The 9,561-nt window shown below is 47.3% G+C and overlaps 1 long non-coding RNA gene across 1 annotated transcript in view; it reads left to right on the forward strand.

Annotated features, from left to right (window-relative positions):
• LOC139359426 (uncharacterized) overlaps nucleotides 1-9,561 on the forward strand; it is a 45,679-nt gene that overhangs the window by 11,942 nt on the left and 24,176 nt on the right. The window contains exon 2 of the long non-coding RNA XR_011615336.1: nucleotides 8,620-8,799. This is a non-coding gene — a long non-coding RNA (uncharacterized lncRNA). The remainder of the gene's footprint in view (nucleotides 1-8,619; nucleotides 8,800-9,561) is intronic.

The raw sequence follows: 9,561 nt of genomic DNA on the forward strand, positions 1-9,561 counted from the left end.
AGAGAGCTGCAGAGAAAGCCTCAGTTTTCTTAGAGATTACCTAAGAGGTTGTAACAGAAGGCTAGTAGAAGTATGGATGTTAAAGGCCATTCTGATGAGGTCTCAGATGGAAATGAAGAACATGTTATTGGAAACTGGCGGAAAAATGATCCTGATTATCTGACAAAGAATGTGGTTGAATTGTGTGTCCTCGTGTTTTATGGAAGGTAGAAATTCTGAGTGATGAAATAGGATATTTGGTGGAAAAAAATATCTGAGTAAAGTGTTGAGGGTGTGGAAAAACTTCTCTTGAATGCCTATAGTAAAATGCCCAGGCTGGAGTGCAATTGCGTGATCTTGGCTCACTGCAACCTCCGCTTCCTGGGTTCAAGTGATTCTCATGCCTCAGCCTCCTGAGTAGCTGGGATTACAGGTGTGTGCCATGACGCCCAGCTAATTTTGTATTTTTAGTAGACATGGGGTTTCACTATGTTAGCCAGGCTGGTCTCGAACTTCTGACCTCAGTTAATGCGCCCGTCTTAGCCTCCCAAAATGCTGCAATGACAGGCATGAGCCACCGCCCCTGGCCAAAGATGTTATTTATGATTTAAAAAAAAAAACAGCAGAATTTAAATGTTTAGAAATTTACCAACCTGCCCATGTTGTAAAGAATGAAAAAGCTTGTTGAAAAGAAAACACCAAGAATGTGACCGAGGAAACTTTTGATAAGGAGGTTAGTGTGGGGAGATGGAAGCCAGATGCTCAGCATCACAGGGAAGAAGGACCCTGAAACCATTCTGAAGATCTTCAGAGGCTGCCCTGCCCATCACAGACCCAGAAAACTAGGACCTTGAAGTCAAAGAGATTTCAAGGCTCTGCTCCCTGCATTCTGGTGCAGGGCTTCTGGGATGCCCTAGCTATGGCTCAAGTAGGCCCAACTGTGGCTAAGCCCATCCCTCTGGGAGGCACAGACAATAAAGCATAGTAGTGTCCAAGCAGTTTTGTCTCCACAGCTGCGCAAAGTGCACGGTCTGGTGAGGGCATTGCTACCTCTACCTAGATTTCAAGGGATTTCTGTAGGAAGCTTGAGGCCCAGACAGAGCACTGAAGGGGTGGCCTGCCCTTCCACACCTGTGGGCATTTCTCATCAGGTGGAAATGTTATGCCGAGACCGTTTGTTCCCCAAAGAAGACCACCAGAGTCCAGAGTCCAGAGTCAAAGCCAAGCGGCAAGGATCTTTTACTGCAAGTTCGAACTTGGTCCCTCCATCCCACAGCATACAAGAGGGCCTCGAACAATGCGAGTGCTTGCTCTTTATAGCCCGATGTAAACAGGATATGTAAAGTTACAGGGGAACAAGGTAGTTCTCTTGGTTACAGCATTACAATTGGTTAACATTATACATTTAGCATTTTTTATTGGTTCCCGCTGTGTCCTTATCGGAGATTTCCCAGGTGGTGTTTTTCTGAAGTTTGGGAGAAATATGGAGGAATGTGTTCGTGCTGGGCTCAGGGAGTTGGGAGATATATGAGGAATGTGTTTGTGCTGGGCTCAGGGAATTGGGAGATATATGGAGGAATGTGTTTGTGCTGGGCTCAGGGAGTTGGGAGGTATATGGAGGAATGTGCCTGATTCAGAAAGAGAGACTTGAGAAAGAAAGAGACACAGAGACAAAGTATAGAGAAAGAAAAGTGGGCCCGGGGGACTGGCGTTCAGCATACGAAGGAGCCGAGCCATGCTGCACAGGCACTGGTCTCTGAGTTCCCTCAGTATTTATTGATCCTTATCTTTACCATCTCGGAGAGGGGGATGTGGCAGGACAATAGGGTAATAGTGGGGAGAGGGTCAGCAGGAAAACAGGTGAACAAATGTCTCTGTGTCATAAATGAATTTAAGGAAAGGTGCTGTGCCTTGATGTGCACGTATACAAACATCTCCACAAACATTTCTGTGCGTTAAAGAGCAGCATTGGCCGGGCGCGGTGGCTCAAGCCTGTAATCCCAGCACTTTGGGAGGCCGAGGTGGGCGGATCACAAGGTCAGGAGATGGAGACCACAGTGAAACCCCGTCTCTACTAAAAATACAAAAAATTAGCCGGGCGCAGTGGCAGGCGCCTGTAGTCCCAGCTACTCAGGAGGCTGAGGCAGGAGAATGGCGTGAACCCAGGAGGCGGAGCTTGCAGTGAGCCGAGATCGCGCCACTGCACTCCAGCCTGGGCAACAGCGTGAGACTCCGTCTCAAAAAAAAAAAAAAAAAAAAAAAAGAGCAGCACTGCGGCTAGCACGTCTCATCTCCAGACCTAAGGAGATTTTCTCCTACCTCAGTAAATAGATCATACAATTGGGTTTTACTGAGACATTCCATTGCCCAGGGACGAGCAGGAGACAGATGCCTTCCTCTATCTCAACTGCAAAGAGGCCTTCCTCTTTTACTAATCCTGCTCAGCACAGACCCTTTACAGGTGTCGGGCTGGGAGACATCAGGTCTTTCCCTTCCCACGAGGCCATATTTCAGACGATCACATGGGGAGAAACCTTGGACAATACCTGGCTTTCCTAGGCAGAGGTCCCTGCAGCCTTCTGCAGTGTTTGTGTCCCTGAGTACTTGAGATTAGAGAATGGTGATGACTTTTGACAAGCATACTGCCTTCAAGCACTTGTTTAACAAAGCACATCCTGCACAGCACTAAATCCATTAAACCTTGAGTAAACACAGCACATGTCCCTGCAAGCACAGGGTTGGGGGTAGGGTTACAGATTAACAGCATCTCTTCAAACAGAAGAATTTTTCTTAGGACAGAACAAAATGGAGTCTCTTATGTCTACTTCTTTCTACATAGACACGGTAACAGTCTGATCTCTCTTTCTTTTCCCCACAGAGCACCGCCAAAGGGGCAGGGCCACTGCAGAGAGCCCCCACTAGAGCAATGCCCAGCACAGCCATGGGGACGGGGCTGCCTGCAGAGTGGGCTGTGCCCGGCAAAGCCATGGGGGTGGGGCTGCCCCAGCCTTGAGGGCCAAACCCCCATCCCAATATCTTGAGGGTAGAACGTCAAGTCAAAAATTACTCTCAAACCTTAAGACTTAATGTTGTTTGCCCTGTTGAGTTTCGGACTTACTTGGCACCCATTACCCCTTTCTTCTTTCCTGTTTCTCCCTTTTGGAATGGAAATTTCTATCCTGTGTCAGTCCCACCACTGTATTTTGGAAGCATACTTACATTGTGTAAGTAGTTTGATTTCACAGGCTCATAATTGGAGAGCAATTTGCCTCAGGATGAATCATATCTTGACTTTTGCCCATACTTGGAATGAGTCAACATTTAGTTGAGATGTTGACTTAGACTCTAAAGCTGATATTGGAATGAGTTAAGACTTTTAGGGCTATTGAGATGGAACAAATCTATTTTGCATTTGAGAAGGACACGGATTTTGTGAGGTCAGGGGCAGAATGCTATGGTCTATGTTTGTGTTCCCCCAGAATTCATATGTTGAAACCTAACCCCCAAGATGATGGTCTTAAGAAGCGGGGCCTTTGGGGGGATTAGATCATGAGGGCCCTGCCCTCATGAATGGGATTAATGCGGTTATGAAAGAGGACTCAGGCCGGGTGCAGTGGCTCATACCTGTAATCCCAGCATTTAGGGAGGCTGAAACAAGAGGATCATTTGAGTCCAGGAGTTTGAGACCAGCCTGGGCAACACAGTGAGACTCCATCTTTACCAGAAAGAAAAAAGAAGAGAAGAAAAGAGAAGAGAAAGAAGGAAGGAAGGGAAGGAAGAGAAGAAAAGGAAGGAAAGGAAGGAAAGAAAGCAAAGAAAGGAAAGAAGGAAGGAAGGAAAATAGGCTGGGCATGGTGACTCACGCCTGTAATCCTAGCACTTTGGGAGGCCGAGGCGGGTGGATCACAAGGTCAGGAGATCGAGACCGTCCTGGCTAACATGGTGAAACCCCTGTCTCTATTAAAAAAACACAAAAAAATTATCCAGATGTGGGGGGGGCGGTGCCTGTAGTCCCAGCTACTTGGGAGGCTGAGGCAGGAGAATGGCGTGAACTCGGGAGGTGGAGTTTGCAGTGAGCCGAGATCATGCCAGTGGACTCCAGCCTGGACAACAGAGTGAGACTCCATCTCAAAAAAAAAAAAAGAAAGAAGAAAGAAAAAAGCCAGGTGTGGTGGCATGTGCCTGTAGTTCCAGCTACTCAGGAGGCTGAAGCGAGAGGATCACCTGAACCCAGGAGTTTGAGGCTGCAGTGAGCTATGATTGTGCTGCTGTACTCCAGCCTGGGTGACAAAGTAAGACTCTGTCTCAAAAAATAATAAAATAAAATAGGCCCCTGAGACCTGCCTTCCTCTTCTACCATGTGAAGACACGGTGAGAAGGTGTGAAGCAGAGAGTGAGCCCTCACTAAACACCAAATCTGCTGGTGCCTTCATCTTGGACTCTCCAGCCTCCAGAACTCTCAGCAACATTTCTGTTTTTAACAAATTATCCAGTCTGAGGAATTTTGTTATAGTAAACCAAATGGACTAAGACCCTGGGTATGTGGACCACTACAGTCCAATGAGACATTAGGGAAAGTTGCTGGGGGCTCCCCTCCCTAATAAAAAGAGATATGGCCAGGTGCGGTGGCTCACATCTGTAATCCCAGCACTTTGGGAGGCTGAGGCGGGTGGATCACGAGGTCAAGAGACCCGGTCTCTACTAAAAATACAAAAATTAGCTGGGTGTGGTGGCACCCGCCTGTAGTCCCAGCTACTCAGGAGGCTTAGGCAGGAGAATCACTTGAACCCAGGAGGCAGAGGTTGCAGTGAGCTGAGATCGTGCCACTGCTCTCCAGCCTGGCAACAGAACAAGACTCCATCTCAAAAAAAAAAAAAAAGGAGGCCGGGCGCGGTGGCTCAAGCCTGTAATCCCAGCACTTTGGGAGGCCGAGACGGGTGGATCACAAGGTCAGGAGATCGAGACCATCCTGGCTAACATGGTGAAACCCCGTCTCTACTAAAAATACAAAAAACTAGCCGGGCGAGGTGGCGGGCGCCTGTAGTCCCAGCTACTCCGGAGGCTGAGGCAGGAGAATGGCGTGAACCCGGGAGGCGGAGCTTGCAGTGAGCTGAGACCCGGCCACTGCACTCCAGCCTGGGCGACAGAGCGAGACTCCGTCTCAAAAAAAAAAAAAAAAAAAAAAAAAAAAAAGGATACATGTTAGTAATGTCCCTTTTCTTTCTGACTTTCAATGTCATCATGTACAGATGCTTGGAGTGATGGCAGCTATTTTGCCACCATGAGGCTAAAGCTAAGCAATTTGAAAGTAGTCCACACTCCTTTTTTTTTTTTTTTTTGAGACAAAGTCTGGCTCTGTCGCCCAGGCTGGAGTGCAGTGGCGCAATCTCAGCTCACTGCAACCTCTGCCTCCCGGGTTCACACCATTCTCTTGCCTCATCCTCTCGAGTAGCTGGGACTACAGGCACCCACCACCACACATGGCTAATTTTTTATATTTTTAGTAGAAACGAGGTTTCACCGTGTTAGCCAGGATGGTCTCGATCTCCTGACCTTGTGATCCACCCACCTCGGCCTCCCAAAGGTCCACACTCCTAAGTTATGGAGCTGATGAATTCTGGAGTGTTTACCTCTAGACTTCTTGCTTTGTGAAATTATAAACTCCTCGTTGTGTAAGTTATCTTTAGTTAAATAGTCTGTTCTTTTTTTTTTTTTTTTTTTTTTTTGAGATAGAGTCTCGCTCGGTCACCCAGGCTGGAGTGCAGTGGCCGGATTTCAGCTCACTGCAAGCTCCGCCTCCTGGGTTTATGCCATTCTCCTGCCTCAGCCTCCCCAGTAGCTGGGACTACAGGCGCCCGCCACCTCGCCTGGCTAGTTTTTTTAATATGTTTTTTTTTTTTTTTTTGAGACAGAGTCTCGCTCTGTTGCCCAGGCTGGAGTGCAGTGGCGCAATCTCGGCTCACTGCAAGCTCCGCCTCCTGGGTTCACGCCATTCTCCTGCCTCAGCCTCCTGAGTAGCTGGGACTACAGGCGCCCGCCAACACGCCCGGCTAATTTTTTGTATTTTTAGTAGAAACAGGGTTTCACCGTGGTCTCGATCTCCTGACCTTGTGATCCGCCCGCCTCGGCCTCCCAAAGTGCTGGGATTACAGGCGTGAGCCACCGCGCCCGGCTTTAATATGTTTTTTTAGGAGAGACGGGGTTTCACCGTGTTAGCCAGGATGGTCTTGATCTCCTGACCTCGTGATCCGCCCATCTCGGCCTCCCAAAGTGTTGGGACTACAGGCTTGAGCCACTGTGCCCTGCCAATAGTCTGTTCTTTGCAGCCTAAAGCATCCTGACGAATACACTTCAGTTATAAAATTTATTGCTGGTAATGCCAGTGCATTTCCTGAAAACAATCTTGTTTGTATTGCAAAGATCAGATAGTAATTATTATAAGGAAAATTATAATCCACTGATTTGTGGTATGTTTTCAAGACAGAGTCTCACTCTGTCGCCCAGGCTGGAGTGCAGTGGCACGATTTTGGCTCACTGCAACCTCCACCTCCCAGCTTCAAGTGATTCTCCTGCCTCAGCTTCCTGAGTAGCTGGGATTACAGGTGCCCGCCACCATGCCCGGCTAATTTTTGTATTTTTAGTAGAGATGGGGTTTCACTATGTTGGCCAGGCCTCAACTCCTGACCTCAAGTGATCCACTTGCCTTGGCCTCCTAAAGTGCTGAGATTACAAGCGTGAGCCACTGTGCCTGGCCAAGCATCAGTTCTTAAAACAGTTAAGGTGGCAGAACAGGAGTTCTTTTAGAATGACGATTTTCAATGTGGGTATTTCAACATCATAATAGTCATCTTCAGGTTCAATATAGCTTAGGATGGAAACTATCTTCTTCTTTCTTTTTTCTTTTTTTTTTTTTGGAAATGGAGTCTCACTCTGTCGCCCAGGCTGGAGTGCAATGTCATGATCTCAGCTCACTGCAACTCCGCCTCCCAGATTCAAGCAATTCTCTTGCCTCATCTTCCCAAGTAGCTGGAATTACAGGTGCCCGCCACCACGCCTGGCTAATTTTTTGTATTATTAGTAGACCCGGAGTTTCACCATGTTGACCAGGCTGAGCTCGAACTCCTGTCCTCAGGTGATCCACCCGCCTCGGCCTCCCAAAGTGCTGGGATTCCAAGCATGAACCATCACACCCGGCCCTTATTTCTAACTTTATTTATTGATGAGTATGTATTCAATAGGTGACGGGGTTTCCTGTGGTACTGGAATATACAAAAAGATCCTATGAAATCTTGATATATTTAAATCTGTCATCCAAACTAGTAACAATTTCCCTAGTAGAAAACTTGGCTTTATTATAAGTTCCCTGTATAAAGTCTCAGACAAATTACTCATGTCGAGAGAAAAAAAATTTTTTTTTTTGGTCAAACCGATTGATAGATTTTCCATGAATGTTCAACAGTCAATAAATATTGCCTACCATGTGACAGGCTTTGTGCTGGATATTGGGAATATAGCAGTGAGACAATTTCCATCCCAAAGGAGCCCCCAGATTAGAAAGGAGAATGGCAAGTAACCAGGTAATTATAATTATAATATAGAATAATGATAATACAAAGGGAGAAGTAGTTCCATAGGGCCAAGTATGGGAGCTGTGAGAGCTCAGAGGAGTTCGTTGATTCATCCATTCGACCCAATTGATTATTCAACATATTTATTGAGCATCTACAATGTGCCTGGGTACTGTGCTAGGAACAGGGAAAACAATAGAGGAAAGAAGGACATATCCCCTGCCCTCATGTTGCTTTGGGTCTAGTGGAGGAGAGAGACAGATACGCAATAATTATAACATGCTAATGCTATGAAAGGAGAGCATCCAGGAGGCACCAACCCACGTTGGGTCATGAGGAAAGGGTAGCCGAGATGAAATGGGAAGGATCCAAAGGTGGGGAAGAATGTTTCATACAGAGGAATGGTGCTGTGCACAGGGGCAAGAGGGACCATAGTGAAGGTCATTTTATTATTATTATTATTATTATTATTATTATTATTATTATTATTTGAGATGGAGTCTTGCTCTTTTGCCCAGGCTACAGTGCAGTGGTGCAACCTAGGCTCACTGCAACCTCTGCCTCCCAGGTTCAGGTGATTCTCCTGCCTCAGCCTCCCAAGTAGCTGGAATTACAGGCATGTGCCACCATGCCCGATTGAGTTTTGTATTTTTAGTAGAGACGGGTTTTCACCAAATTGGTGAGACTGGTCTCAAACTCCTGACCTCATGATTCACCCGCCTAGGCCTCCCAAAGTGCTGGGATTACAGGTGTGAGCCGCTGTGCCTGGCCTGTGAAGGTCATTTTAAATGACTGGAGCAAAAAACTCGGGCGGAGTGGAGGTTGCAAGGGGGTAGGGAGAGAAGAGTTTGGCAAAAGATAATCAGTGACCAGATCCTGACAAATCTTGTAAGCCATGTTAAGGGGTTTGGTCTTTTTCTGGGGTTAATGGGCAAAGAGAATATTTAAGCAAAGGAACGAAGTGGTCAGATGTTCACTTTAGCAAGTCCCTGGGTGCCATGTAGAAAGTGGACTGTAGGTGAGATGCCAGAGGCAGGGGAGCAGTTAGGGGTCTCTTGATGTTCTCTTGCAGGTGCTGGCAATGATCCATCCTCAGAACAGTGATGGAGAGACGTGGACTCATTGGAGAACCACGTGGGAGGCACAAGTAACATGGGGAACTCTGGAAACAAAGCAGTGTGGGGAGAAGGATACTGGTTTCTGACTTCAGCAACTAAGAAGATAGTAGAACACAAGACATTTGGGACTGGAGGTAGGTCATCAGTTCCTTTTGGTGTATGCTGAACTTGACGGGGGGTCTGTGGGGCAGTCACAGGCAGATGTCTTTGAGGCAACCCTGCTGGAACTGGAGAGAAAGAGCTCAGCTGAAGTCAGAATAGAGGGGGCAGCCGGGCACGGTGGCTCACATCTGTAATCCCAGCACTTTGGGAGGCTGAGGTGAGTGGATCACCTGAGGTCAGGAGTTCGAGACCAACCTGGCCAGCATTGTGAAACCCCGTCTCTACTAAAAACACACAAAAAATTAGCCAGGTGCGGGCGTGTTGGCACACACCTGTAATCCCAGCTACTCAGGAGGCTGAGGCAGGAAAATCGCTTGAACCTGGAAGGGGGAGGTTGCAGTGAGCTGAGATTGTGCCACTACACTCCAGCGTGGGTGACAGAATGAGACTTGGTCTCAAAAAAAAAAAAAAAAAAAGAATGGAGGGGCCCACTGAGCTCATGGACACTGGTGAGATCACTCGTGAGTGTTGGAGGCAGGTGGGCAGAGACACAGGGACAGAATCCGAAGAAGACTAGCATTGAAGAGATGCTTTAGAAAGAGTGGGTGGCCCCAAAATGAGATGGAGACAGGAGGAGAACCAGGAGAGGGTGGCGTCCCAGAAACCAAGTAAGAGTCAACATTTGTCTCGTATTTCTTCTTAATTTTTGTCACAGGCATGGAGGGTTTACAGAACATTTGTAAGAAGCAAGCATGTGTTTGAAACACTCCAGTCCTTTGGCTTATTTCTGTTCT

The sequence above is a fragment of the Macaca nemestrina genome, chromosome 17, assembly GCF_043159975.1.
Source record: "Macaca nemestrina isolate mMacNem1 chromosome 17, mMacNem.hap1, whole genome shotgun sequence".
Classification (NCBI taxonomy): domain Eukaryota; kingdom Metazoa; phylum Chordata; class Mammalia; order Primates; family Cercopithecidae; genus Macaca; species Macaca nemestrina.